Source organism: Cupressus sempervirens, chromosome 8 (assembly GCF_028749045.1).
Source record: "Cupressus sempervirens isolate cs-2001-9-10 chromosome 8, ASM2874904v1, whole genome shotgun sequence".
Lineage (NCBI taxonomy): Eukaryota > Viridiplantae > Streptophyta > Pinopsida > Cupressales > Cupressaceae > Cupressus > Cupressus sempervirens.
In genome coordinates, this window is record NC_143125.1 from 691,895,721 (window position 1) to 691,910,886 (window position 15,166).

The window sequence follows — 15,166 nt, forward strand, 5'->3', positions numbered from 1 at the left end:
ACCAGTAAAAACAGAAGGGAATGGAAGTCATTATCATTGGGATTACAACACGAAGTACAGTTGTCACTATTGTCAAGAATATGGACATATACCACAGAACTGTATAAGAACACATTTCAAAAGGAACTACAAAAGATGGTTGAATCAAACTACATGTTTCAGTTGTTTGAAAATAGGTCATATCAACAGAAACTGTCCTACAAAAACAAAAGCACCCAAGACTGAAGATAACAAAGGAAAACAAAAGATTGATGTTGAAAAGATAAGAGGGCAAATGAGTAAGACTTGGAAAAACAAGGAAGAGTGCAACACATCAAGTGCAGGGATCACTTCACCCAATGGGTCGAGTGATCACACTTCATCAAACTAAGCATGAGAAGTACACAGGACTGATATACAAAGCTATATCATACATCAGTCCCAAGACAAAGAAGCTAAAGCAAGGGATAAATCTACATGAAACAAGATGTCAAGACAAAAACTAAATGTTGATGCTGAGCTCCCAATAGTGACCGAGCTGATAACTGATGCCGAGTTGGATAACTCTAATGAAAGTCGAGTAAAGAGGAAATGTAGTGGACGCTGAGTTAGGTTAAAATTTCTTCAGAAGTCGAGTTTGCAGTTGAGCATTTAATGCGATGAAATTAGGGTATATTATCGTGATTTCAATCAGTCTTTCACATCGCGATCAATAAGCAAAGGAAAAGAAAGAGAGCTGAGTGACTTCATAGCAAGAATCCAGTATTTCAAGCAGATTGCAACCTCACTCAACACATTTTTCATCGATCTAAAGGTATTTTTGTTTGTGCCGAGCTACGTAGTTTCATATCCATTTTTTGTATAAACCCTAGTTCATAAAAATGGCATCAAGTTCGAAGAAAACCCAGGTCAAAGAATCTTTTGAAGTGCAGTTAGTGTCTAATAAAGTTAAGCAACCTGATTTCCATCCTATTCCCAAAGTCACCTACAAAAACGACCCAGCCGGAGCTCTCTCCCACATTCCCCCAAAAGTTGTAATGGTTCAAGATGTGAGGAAATGTTACAATTGCAAGATAGGAGCTCTAGGAGACATGGAAATTAGACAAGCTTATGATAAACTATGTGTAGATGGAGTACTGAAAGAAGAATTTAAAATCGTTGAAAGAAAGGGTTTGACCCGAGTTTTAAGTTTTCCCACTGTATTTAAAACTGAATGGATTAGACTTGTATTGAGCAGAATCCATGGTGGAAAATTATGGTTAGAAGATATGCCCATCAATTTGACAAAGGAAATTGTACATAGAGTAACAGGGTACCCAACCCTAGATCGGTACAAAACCCTAAGAAGTGAATCGAAGGAGGTCATTGAAAGAAATACTGGTGCACAATGGAACAAAAGAGGAATGACAATACATACCATGCAGGATCCACTAGTAGAATTTGTTGTTAGAGTCATTGCTCACAAATTCTATCAATCCAGTAGACTCAATAGTGTACCATGCATTGTAGTAGATGTAGGTTGCAAATTGGTGAAAACGGATCATACTTATGATCTTGCAGAACTGCAATTGCAATAGATCAATGAAACCTAGCTGCCATAAGAAAAACAAAGGGCACACAATGCAAATTTGGAGCAATCCTAGTTTGCATATTCTTTTACGTACAAAATGAATTTCTTTCTTTTGGTAAAGTAGCATGGAGGAATGACAGAACCATCATTGCACAAATTAATGAATATATAGAGCAAATGGGAGAAAATTTTGATACCTTGATGACAAGCTATTTTGAGGATTTCAAGAAATCCATGAAGCAAAGATCAAGGATACCAACTTCCTTAGTAGAAAAGCATACTAATGACATATGTTTCTTAGTTGACATAGATTTCACTTACATTCAAGCAGTAATACCAAGGGTAAGATGGCTAAGGCCATTTGGATACTAAATTAATATTGATGAGTCATCAGCAGCAATAACTGCATTATTGGCAGAGGAAGCAGATAAAAATGCACCACATTTTGGTACTTATGATGTGGTAAGATCAAAAATAAACATGGAATTAAAAACTACTTCTACATTGAAGAAGAAAGATAAATTAATCAAGAAAATCAAGAAGTTTGGCAAAGAAATTGAGGCTGAGGCAAAAAAAGAAGAAGATGACAGTGAGGATGAAGATGAGCAGGAACAAGGGCCAATGGAACTAACTCAAGGTCTTGGAGAAGACAAGGAGGAAGGTGCAGAGGAAGAAGAAGCCAAGGAAGTACCAACTGAAGCTGAGCCAAAGAAGAGGAAGACAACATAATAGCCTTCAACCAAGCCCAGATCAAAGAAAGCTGCCACTCCATCACCTCAAAAGCCAACAACATGAGCATCAACAAGAGCCTCTACTCAAAAGGCTAAAGAGAAAGTTACCAAGAAGAAACAAGTCAAGGAATCACAGGAAGAGCCGAGGAAAAGAAGAAGGTATGTGGCTCAACCTGACACTAATGAAGAAGAGCAAACAGAAAAGGTAAGCAATTCATCTGTTGATATCCTATGTAAAAAGATTGCAAGTGGTGACTTGAATAATTTAAATAAAGTTGATTTTAGTAAATTTACAAAAGAAGAACAAAATAAGATAGAAGAAACAGTGTATGGAATGATGGCACAGTTCAAGTACACTCCACTTGAACTAGATGGTCAATTGCCAAAGGAGCTGTCAAAAGTTATAGAAGACAGATGGCATTTTTGTTTTAAAATGGAGAAGGAGATGAGGGAATCAACCCTAGCCAGTATATTGCCAGATTTGACTAAGGAACAAGTAAAGAATGCAGTCAAAAGGCATAATAACTGGTTTACACCCAAATACAGGGCATTCTTTATACTTCAAAATAGAATGGAAGAAATTGTTCAAAGAACAATAAAATCATGAAAGAATTTATACAAAAAGATTGAAGATCTTTTTGAAGAAGAATACAAGGAAGAAGCTGTTGTTTCAGTAGAAGAGAGGAGAAAAAGAAGAGAAGAAAAGATAGTAATAGAAAAAGGAGAAGAAGAGAAGAAAGTAGAAGAAGAAAAGAAGGAAGAAGCAAAGAAAGATGGAGAGGAGGAAGAGACACAAAAACAGGACGAAATGGCAATAGCTGAGCTAGAGGAGCAACCAGATCAGAGTGTGCAAGACACACAATTGCCACCCTCTAGTCCTCCACAAGCATCCATCCCACCTGCAGATACTATAACAATTACTGATATTCCTGATACTTCTGGTTAGAATATCAATCCATTAACTGCAGAAGATCTGAAAAGAATTCTTGACCAATCAACACAACAAGCAATATTATGTTCAGATCTAGTTTTGGTCAGTTTGGATGAGTTGCAAAAACTAGTAGAAAGTACAGTTAAAGATAAGGTGAATACACAAGAACCACCTTCTATCACAACTATTAGTAGTCAATTTGAAATACCAACATGTATAGTTGATGTTGCAAGACAAAAGCAAAGTGCAGCTGTAGAAAAAGGAACAGAACAAACAGGACTGACTATTACATCTGATTCTACAGCACAAACACAAGGTGCACTTCCACAGATAACAATAATTGATCATGGTAGACAGAAGGAGGAAATAGTAAAAACACCTAAAGAACAGGAGGCAATTCAAACATTAATAAATTTTCCTACCTCGAGAACTCCTTCACACAAACCATTGCAGATTTCAGTACCATCATCCGGTACTACCAGAGTTGCAAGGGTACTTCACTATGGAGACCCTGAATTAGATGAAGAGATAGTCATACCAAGCTATGACTCAAAATCAATAACCATTGATCAAATAAATGAGGTGCAGGATGCACTAAATAGAAGGAAAAACCAGGAAATACTCAGGAAAGAGTATAAAAATAAGCAAACACTTTATGAGATCAAGGACATCTTTATGGATGCCTTCAGTTTGCAATCACCGGATGAGTCAAAGCATATCACAGAGAAACTAACAGATATTGTTGACCAGGTGACAAATGAAGACCTAGAAACCAATGCAAAACTTATGGAATGGTCAAAAAGAAAATTTCAAGGGAAAGTGAATGAGAAAATATCAAGACAAATCGCACTTTCACAAGTAGAATTGGTAAAGCTTATTGATAAGGTAAAGAAGGTAATTGAAAATATATTCTCACTATACAAAAAGTTGTATGATTTTTCATACTTCACACAAGAAACAAGCCAAAAGATACTGAGCTTGGAAAGAAATTTAAACATTTCAAGCATGCAGCTACCAAGTGATTCAGCTCAAAGTGAGAAGCATTTTGCTCAATCGCTTCACACTCACAAAGAAATAGCTTTCTTAACAGCAGATGAGGCTAATATTAAGGCCAAATTAATATAGCTCCAATCCTCCATTACCCCACATTTAGAGATACTCCATAAAGAGCAAGTATACGCTGAAAATGAACTCAAGAAAGATCCAAATCTTTCTACAACAGATGGACTTATTCATCTTGCTACCGAGACTGCTATCCACCATAAGTCACTGGAAATTGCTTTGAACAATTGGGATGTAGCTCTAAGAATGATTATGGAGGTAAATAGCACATTTTTGGCTAAATATGGTCTTAACCCTTAACCAATCTTTGACATAAGTGTCAAAAAGGGGGAGAAAAGAGTTAATAATAGGGGGAGTTATATAGATATGGAATGGGGGAGAAAAGATAAGAAAAGGAGCATTGATATACAAATAAGGCACAATCAACTCAGGGGGAGTTACAAAATTTTTGAGGTATATATTGTAAGATTGTAAGTCACAAATTTTGATCAAAGTTCTCAAATATGTACATACCAATCAGATTAGTAAATGCACTTATAAGGTCAGTTAAGTGTTTTTGTCACTCATGCCAAAGGGGGAGATTGTTACCCTCATAATGGTTTTTGATACTTGAGTGCCAACACACTTAATCACATTCTACATTGGAGTCAAGTACACCATGTAAGCCGAGTCAGGAAGGTATTCAGGTGCCGAGTAATCTTCAGGTGTCGAGCAACTTTTAGATGCCGAGTGAAGAGCAGATGCCATGTAAAGTTTAGATGCCGAGTGAAGAACAGATGCTGAGTGATATCAAGTGCCGAGTAGCATAAAGTGTCGAGTAATACAATTTTGTTAAGGTGTCGAGCTATCTAGGAAATAACATGTGTCGAGCATCAGCAATACTTCAGGAGCTGAGTAACTCAGTAAATCAGCATAAGAGTTTGTAATTGCACAAACTATGATGCAAACAGTTTTACAGCCGACATAAGGTAAATCTCGAAGGAGTTAATGATAAGATCGAATCTCTTATTTATTTCTATGTAATTTGCATGCAGCCAATAAGATAATGCTAAAGGCATGCAACCAAAAGAAGAAGTGCAAACAATAAGTGGAAAATGAAGATTGAATATGGATCGTAGATCCATACCTAACCCTAAATCCTCAAATGTCTTTATAAGGAAGAAAAAATTTCATTTGTAAATATGATATGATATGAGTGTATGAACGAGGGTATGAAAGAAAATCTATTTTTCAGAAGCGAAGGTTATCAGATTAAAAAGGATCAAGATCAGACAAAGCAGAATAGGAGCCTACATTCAGCAATCAAGGATTGTAAACTATCAGGTTCATTATACCTAATACTTTCTAGCCATTGTATTAGAATGAAAATCCTATGGTGATAGGTTAGCTTAACAGCTATTTCGATAAATCCTTTAACTAGGTGATGAAATCCTTTAACAGGGTAACACTTCATGTTAAGTGTTTGTAAATCCTCTAACCGGGTCACTATTGATACAGTGTAAAGCCTTTAACAGGGCAGACCATTAGAAGTGGTTAAACAATATTGCTATAGTAATTTTTGTGGGTATCATCCCCACCCCAATTTTACCTTCTTATTCCTGGAGGGTTTCTGGGTTACCAAATTCCAGCGTCAAGTGTTATTGATGCATGTGTTTTGTTACATGTTTATTTGATGTATTTACATGCATGCAATTTACTTTCAGTGAAAAGTTTTATTGGTTAAAGTTTGGTACTTCTTATTCACCCCCCCCCCCCCCCCCCCCCCCCTCTCATAAGTACTCTTTCCATATTTGAATATTCCAACACTAAGGTGTCCTCACTTTGCATCACTAAGATCCTCCCCAGCATTTCCCTGGTGTCAAGCATCAACTTCCTATTAAGGTGGAGGGGAATTGTTGAAGACTCGAGCAGGGACTGGCTCTCCAACTATCTGAGGGCATATGATGCCTACATCCATCTGGATGTAGACTTTTCCAATTTGGAAGACGTGGAATTTTGTTTGCCCAACTGCGACAAAATCAGCAAGGGAAGATCGACATATGAGTTCCCCCTAGGCTCAAAGGCCTCCACTCTGCATGAAGCTACAAAAATTATTAAGGTTTTTAAGAAAACATGATAAATAGATGTAATTTGGGTCATTTTGTATGATACTTTGACCCGAAATTTTGGTTCTTGCACTCTATTATAAGCATGGGTACCTAATATAGATAACTTTATCGCCTACATTTTTGGTTAAATAGTAGCATGTAGCGCATATGATAATATGTTTTCCCTTTTTACAATTTCAATGGCATTTTGATAGTGTATATAATGATCCATACAATAAAGATAAAGATTCTATAGCTATAATTTAGCCCCAACTTTTGGTTTCAATTGTAGTCTATTGATTTTGTTATCATTTTGTTAAAACATTCCCAATAGCCTTTAACATTGAATCAAACCAAAGATGCAAGGGTAGATTCAGAAGCCTTACCCAAACTAGAACCCTATCAAATTTCTTTGTGACTCGACATAAATTAGGGTGCCATGGCTTCAGCATTACTAGAAACTTATCCTCCCAACAAAAAAAATCAGACAAAACCCTATTCTTATCCTCAACACTTTTAAACATAATAATGAAAATTCCTTTGCTATTAGATAAATCTGAGCCCATCCATTTAAAATGGGCTCCCAATGCTCTAAGATCCAAGCATGCAAAGTCTATAAGCTCGACCAAAAATTGCGAAAGTGGCCTATGACCCTAAGCTTCAAAAACATAGAGAGATTGTGATCAATATCAAACTCATCCTTTGCATTGGCTTCAACTTTAATAGTCTCTATAAAAGGGTGCAAGATTAAGTATATTGTTAATGTTATGAAAAATATTACATTTGAGTTGGGAATTGTTAAAACTATTTTAACTTATGTTGAGGACACTGTTAACATTATGAAGAAGATTAAGGATATTGTTAATGCTATGAAGAATATTAACTAGTTCAAGCACAATCAAGCAAAATCTTATTACAAAGCCCATCTAGCTATAAAATTAATTGATTGAGAAAGAAACAATAGGGATTCAACCCACACAATCAAGTCTTTTGGAAATAATGCTTTCATCACCCACTCGACCTCTTCTTTCGAGAAGGACAATTCCAACCCCCATGCCATAACTATTGCAACTATGTCCACATTTATTTTAAAAATAGTGGGTCAAATTTTGAAACAACTCTCCTACCTTTCCCTTCATTGCCTCCATCACTCTTGGCATCAAACAGAGAAGAAGAAAGCAAAGTCAATGATTTTTGACAGGGTCATAGAGCGCTTTCTATTATTTAGCTATCCAAAAAGTAAAGGTAGCCTCCATCCCTAAACTCTATTGCTTGGTATTCTACTTCATTATTTGTGCCATCAATTAATCTATTTGTCCCATAGGCCAGAGTTTCTCCATAATGATCTTGAACTCTAAAATGCACCCTAGATTTACTAGGATTAGACCTCACAACTCCATCAAAATTAACCTTAATCTATCCTTCCTCCGGAGCTTTCCACATTGACTGTTGTCTTCATTCTTTCTTTAATTTATCCCCTTTTAAATATCCATCTTGTCTAATTTTAATCCCTGGCCTTTCTCTTTGAATAGCTCTATCTTCTTTCGTAAATACACACTTCAGCTGATCTTTTCCAAACACAACTACACTAACTACTTCTCCTATGGAATGGTCAATCCTTCTCAAGAGTTGTTCCATAGGTTCAGACATCTCTTGAAAGACTCTCCTATTTCTCTCTTTCTACACCTCTGAGATTACAATTGATGGGCTTATCCTCCATACACTTTAAAGCCAATTTATTTTACTCATCTATGACCATGATAAAAAGAATTTTTCTAGAGAAAATCTCCAAGGTCCATGACATCCCAACTTACTTTTCACATGTCTCTAACATTTCTCTGCCACTTCACAATTTAACATCAGGTGGTCTACTGATTCTTCCTCCTTTCCACACATCACACATTGTGTTGGACCTTCAAACCCTAACTTCTTCCTTCTTTCCCCTATCAAAATTTGGCCTTGAACAACTAGCCAAGAGAAAGTCCTTGCTTTAGGTAGAATCTCTATATACCAATATATATCCCTTGCTTCAAAGCTATCTTCCATTCTATGTGATAGTAAATTATAGCCTAATCGTACAAAATACTCAGCCGAGGAAGAAGCACACCAACTAATCTTGTCATTTATCTCTATTAAACATACTTTTCTTTTTGAAAAGACATTTTTTAGAGATTATTGTTGTTGGAGAGAAAGACCCTCAACCCTCCAATCCTTCCAGACCCAAGATTTACCTTACAGTCCCATAAGTAACACTTTCTTTCTTTTAGGTTTCTATCCTGATATTCCCCATCAAGAACCTTATATCAATTCCAAGAGTCCTCCCTAAAATTTGCTTGACCCCCATCTCCAATCTTCCATGAAATGTGATTAGTGATAACATGTTGACAAGAGATAACAAAGTTCCATATAGCCGATCCTCTTAAAGGATTTTGAATTGTTAAGATCCTTGTTTCATCATTAGAATCCAAATATTTGGCTCTTAAAATTTTTGTCCATAACTACTTTGAATCCAGAACCATTTGCCACACCAACTTTGCACAAAGCCACATTCATTTGATTCCAGTCTCTCTGGTCTGCTCCGACATATTATCCCATCTTAACAACACGATTTTATCACTTTCCCCTTTTCTACTCCAAAAGAATCTTCACATTCATTTTTCCACACTACTTATTACCTTCTTTGGTATTTTTAGACACATCATGGAGAAAATTAGGACAACAAACAGCATTGATTTTAACATTAGAATTCTTCCTGCTGAAGACAACAAGTTCCCTTTCCATCCTTCCATTTTCTTAAAACACTTCTCTACTATTAATACCCAATTTTTTACTAAAAAGGGTATTAAAGAAAAAAATCTTAGATTTTAGCCAATTTATCTTTTTTCCTAAAACCTTACCATAAAGCTCTAACATCTTCATCAATCTAGCTTTTGACCAGCCATCTCTATAAATAGAAAATTAAGATATTTTATCGTTCAACCTCTATCATTCATTTCAGGGTTGGGTAGAATTGGGTAGGATTTAGTGAATCCATCCATCTTTTTCATTTGAGTCCCTTCTAGAAACTTATTATTTGATCCTCTTTGAATTTGCATCGAAACAGTTTACCATGAATTCTGTGCCACCAACTCATCATAGTTATCTTCTATACGCTTCACAAAATTCAAGAAAATTTAATAGTTGACTCAAATTCATCAAATCTACGATTTAACATGAATATTGGAACTCAACATCAATATGTTGTCACTCAGCCTCCAAAATATTCTTCCACTCAACTTCAACTAGATCACCTGGCAACAACTAAAATTTACTGGTACTTAGCATCAACTAAACTTTACTTGTCTTACACTGTATCACTCATCATACACTAAACTTTCACTTTCCTTGGCTCCAACTAATTTTCTACTTGGCTTGCACTAACTTTTCTCGACACCTACTATACACTTGGTCAAGCTTTGTAGGCACAATTCTTCTTACTTGTTCTTCTAGACTTAGTCAATGTATTCAACCTTTGTAGCCTTAAGTAGATAATCAATACACTATAACATCACTATCTTAACTAACCTTTGCACTCCTTTTTACCACCATAGCTCAACCTTTCCTCTAGGTGTTTTTGTTATCTCATTTGATCGAAACCTTCTCATCAATCAAACAAATGATAGTACTCAAACCAAGTAGGCAATTGTCTTACCAACAAGTAGTATGTTTGACATCAGTGAAAAAACAATGATTGAAACACATTCTCATACTTATCTCAATCTATTTTCAACAATCTCCCTCTTTCAGATTGATGGAAAACCATACCAACAATAATACCAAAAAGAAAATAATTTCTTGTATTGAAATCTCTCCCTCTATCAGCAACTTTCATCTTCTATATAGGCTACATAATTCTATTTTAATCAACAGACAATCAACTCTTCCATATGACTCCCTCTCAATCACTCCCTTTTTAATATGCAAGCATCTCTGTATTATTATGTTCTTAGATTTCCCTCAACATTATCTCCCTCTTACTAGGCAGATGTATGCCTTTTAGTCATTTCTCCCTTTTTAGTAGTCATCAGGTACACTATCTCCTATCTCCCTTTGAGTAGAGATATCTCACTATTTGGTATACTATATTTCTCCCTTTCTCTATTTCTCCCTCTTTGACAACAATGCTAAAGACTTGTCATCTTAACATGTACCTATGAACATTATCAGTTTCTCTCTTTGTCACCTTACTTGTGACTAATCAATTGTTCTAGCTCCTTGAGTACTTTATGTAACTCCTAAAGTAAGATCCACTCCATCAATGTGTAACATATGTCAATCATCTCAGTTGATGTAGGGCACTACTCATGCTTCCTAAATAGCCTTGGATAGGGGTATCACCCCTAATTTATCTCTTAGGAACTCATGAGAATCCTTAGGTAATGCTTTTGTGAAGATATCAACTATTTGCTCTTTTGTATTCACATATTCCATCTTCACCTCTTTGTCTTGAACTAACTCTCTCAAGTAATGATACTTGATTGTAATATGCTTAGTCTCTGTCTGCCTCACATGGTTCTTTGATATATTTATAGCACTTGTATTATCACAACAAAGCATCATATGTTCTTCCTCCTTCATACCTTTGTGTAGTTGTTTGATCCACACAATGTTTGTACAATTTACTGCAACAACGACATATTCAACTTTAGCTATAGATTGATTTATGCAATTTTGTTTCTTACTATTCCATGTAACCAACCTTTTTCCTAATAAAAATTCTCCTCTATTAGTGCTCTTTCTACCATCAATATTTCCAGCCCAATCAACATCAGTGTAGGCTCTCAACTCAAACTTTTCACTTTTCTTGTAGTATAGACCATTGTCTACTATTCCTTTAAGATATATAATTATTCTCTTAACAACCATCAAATGATTCTCCCTAGGATTAACAAATAATCTTGCATCTATTGTAATAGATAATGCAATATCAGGTTTGTTATCCACTACATATTGCAATTTGCCAATCATAGACCTGTACAATGTTTAATTCACCTCAGTTGAATCATCATTCTTTGATAACTTGTGTCCTATCAACATAGGTGTGCTTACTGGCTTGAAATCTTCCACTCCAAAAGTGTTTAGTAAATACTTTACATACTTAGACTGAGTGATGTATATACCATATTTCATCTGATGTACTTGCAAACCCACAAAGAACTTGATCTCTCCAAACATAGACATCTCAATTTCTTTCTTCATTTTATTTGCAAAGGCTTCACATAAAGTATCTTGACCTCCAAATATGATATCGTCAACAAAAATTTAGATAGTAAAATACCTTTGCCTTTTTTCTGTCTTGAAGTATAGATTTTTGTTATCATCGGTCCTCTCAAATCCAATCTTCACAAGATAATTGTGAAGCCTTTCGTACATTGCTCTTGGTGCTTTCTTTAAACCATATAAATATTTGTGTAGTCTACATACTATAATGCCCCGCCCGGAGATCCTTGGAAACAAGGATGAGAAACAAGTCAAAACAATTTTTTTTTTAAAACAAGTGTAAGTGCACATGATACAACCTACACAAACCAAAAGATCGCAACGGAAGACTGAAAGACAACCAAGCACCAACGGATCTCCAAACGCCACTACCAACTAGAACACAACCACAAAAACCACAAAGACCTACCAAGCCGAAAGACATAAGCTGACTCTTAGAAACTGGCTAAGTCTGAAATCCTAAAGCCCTGAAATTTGGCTAAGTCTGAATTTCTGAAGCCCTGATTTCTCCTAGAATCTACACCTTAGCTCGTAGAGGTCTAAAACCCAAAAACTGAATTCCAAAATAAACCTCCTGAATTCAAAATGCAACAACATAGGCTTGAAGAATGCCCAAAAGGGTATCTAGATCAACTCTCAAAACAATTGAAACGCTACAAAAAGTGCCCGCTGTTGGCACACGCAGGTTTTAACCAAAAGGCGTGCGACTTTTTACTAAGGGAGGGCGACACTTCTCCCTTACTGCGTGCGACACTTCTCAAGAAGGCGTGCGATACTGGAAAAGTATCGCGTGACATTTCTCATGTAGCCGTGCAACACTCTTCCAGTGTCGTACGACATTTCTTCAGTAATGCGTGCGATACTTTACAGTATCGTACGACATTATTTATATGGGCGTGTGATACTTTATCAGTGTCGCACAATGCTGAACAAATGTCGCCCATACAAAATAAAAAGCACTTAAGGAGACTCGAAAAAGGCCAAACACACAGAAAAAGCTCCACACCGAGGAGTACCGGATCCACATTCCGAGGCGAGAGCACTCTAACAATAACAGAGTAACTGAACGATAGAACACTAGAATCTAACCATCTACCAAACAGACAAGGGAAAAGAATGGAAAGGAAACATCACATTCAACTGAAAGAAACATCGCAATAACATAGTTAACATTGCAATGAGCAAAATAACCAACTAAGTACGCGGTTCCTCCCAACCGTCAATGGCGTCATAGGACCATCGTGGGCCCTAGCCATCCCCTGCGCATAAAATCCCAAGCCACTGATCAAATCATCAGTGCTGTCGCAATAGGGATGTCACTGCTAAACATGCTACAATGAAATAAATAAATCTAACATGCTAGTAGTAAGCATAAGATAAAACTATAATCAGATAACATCATCTACTACATGCTAATCATCATAATGAGGAATGCATTAAAACTAACATCATCTAAACCATGATAACATCATAATGAGAGCATAAATCACAAGAAGCATACTCCGTATAGCGAAGTACCAAGTGACACATCCAGCAATGATCACACTAGCATAATAGATCGTCTCTGTACACCGGTCCCTAGCAGTGGTGAAGGTAGCTATGCCTCCCAACCACGTGGCACCCGTAGGTCCACACCCACTGTGCTGATGGAGATAATGATCCAACCACACACACACAAAACAACAACCATGGCTAACACACACGCCAAGCAGTAGTTTGACTGAATCCAAGACATAGACAATGCATAACTACAGGTCCTGGTCAGACATCTCAATAGGCTACTAAGTAGGGGCTGACATCATGGAGAGTTGCTTGCCATCGACAAGCCCAAGCTCGGATCGTGTGTCCTCAAACTTAATTGGGTGTTCACACATTGTGTCCTCGAACTTAATCGGGTGCTGACACATTGTGTCCTCGAACTTAATCGGGTGCTCACACATTTTATTATCTTAAATTTTATTACCTCCCAGTGTTTTCTTTAATTATCACTTATATAAAACTTCCTTTGCCAACCCATGACGTCATGATCGTCGGGCTGCAAAATAGAAGCCCCCTCCATATGCTACCCTACCCTACCCATGCTCATCCAATGATGAGTGCCCGTAGGCATGCAAATTCCCAACCCAACCCCAATGATCAAAACTTCCAGAAAAGACATGGAAGGTCGAGACTCGCAAGTCTCCCGACAAACGTACGCGCACGTACTCGTGTGTGGCGCACCACCATCACGAAGATCATAACATAAGGACTGGATGAGAACACAAAGCAACAAGTCCCTCAACTGTAAACAAAATCGAGAGGACAGATGCAACATGCATCCCAATGCAACAAAAGATGCAAAAGTGGTCTAACTGGTATCCAAACAAATCACCCAGGTCCACCAACCACAATGTGCCATGAAAACTGGATAAAACAGGTCGGCACGCAAAATGAGGTAAAAACCCCAAATTTTGGAAAAAATCCAAAATTAAAACCCATTTGGCCCTTGGGTTCAAAAACCCCAAAAATCCAAAAATAAAAGAAATCGGGTACCACATGCAAAAACGGCCAGCATAACAGCCCAAAAACCCAAACCCCCACTCCAAAAAATAGGAAAACGTTCATACCCGACCAATCGGGCAGAACTAGCAAACAGAAACAGAGGGGAACACTAGTTCTCAACCTCCCAACATAATGCTACAAGAAACAGAAGCTGAAACGGAGCAAAAGAAATTAAACGGGAAGGCCCTACCTGAAGGAAAAAGAGGTAGAAACTGAAACCCGCACAATAAAATAAAACACCCACCAAAATAGTTGAAATCGACGGCAAAGCATAAACTCCTCAAGCCGAATCCAACGAGACCAACCTCATGCAGATCCCACACTTACAGCTCCCAGAACAAGCAAAACAAGAATCCTTCAGAAGAGGATTTCCAAATTTGCTCTACAATTTCTATTTTCAAATTGTGAGAAGTGAATAATGAATTCACTTTTCTAATACTTATTCATTTTTTTGAGTGAATAGTCAATTCTGGAAAATAGCTAGCTGGAGTAGCTAAACTCCGAATCGACCCAAATGAAAACAGGTTATTATCCGTAATGGAATTTCACCTAAGGCAAAGCTGCCAGAAATTAAATCTGAAAAGATTTAAAACCTGAAAACCCAAAATCACAGAAAATCACTAAACACTTTCGCGACAAATGCGAACTTCTAAATGCACAGACACACTCACTGGTCTAATCACATAATGCAAATGAGTTCGGATTTACTAATCACCGAAAGGTTTTGATCTAAACAATTACAATAAGGGTACATTGACCATATAGGAGCGACATGGGTAAATATGAATAGCTGAATCACTAACTCCATGTGCCACTGCCAGGTAGATAATTCTTGCACACTAACACACACGATCAAGTGCAATGGAAAATAATATCATAGCCGAAGCAACATGTATTAAAATACCTATTTAATCCATTTACATCACTCACATTCGCAGAAAGCATAAAGATACAAGAATGAAGTAAATCACCATCGCATCGAATCCATCTCATAACATAATCAACA

General features: G+C 36.9%; 1 protein-coding gene across 7 annotated transcripts in view; it reads left to right on the top strand.

The window, feature by feature from the left end:
- LOC149544340 (uncharacterized) overlaps window positions 1-15,166 on the top strand; it is a 167,965-nt gene that overhangs the window by 83,828 nt on the left and 68,971 nt on the right. The gene's annotated exons all lie outside the window — the stretch shown is intronic.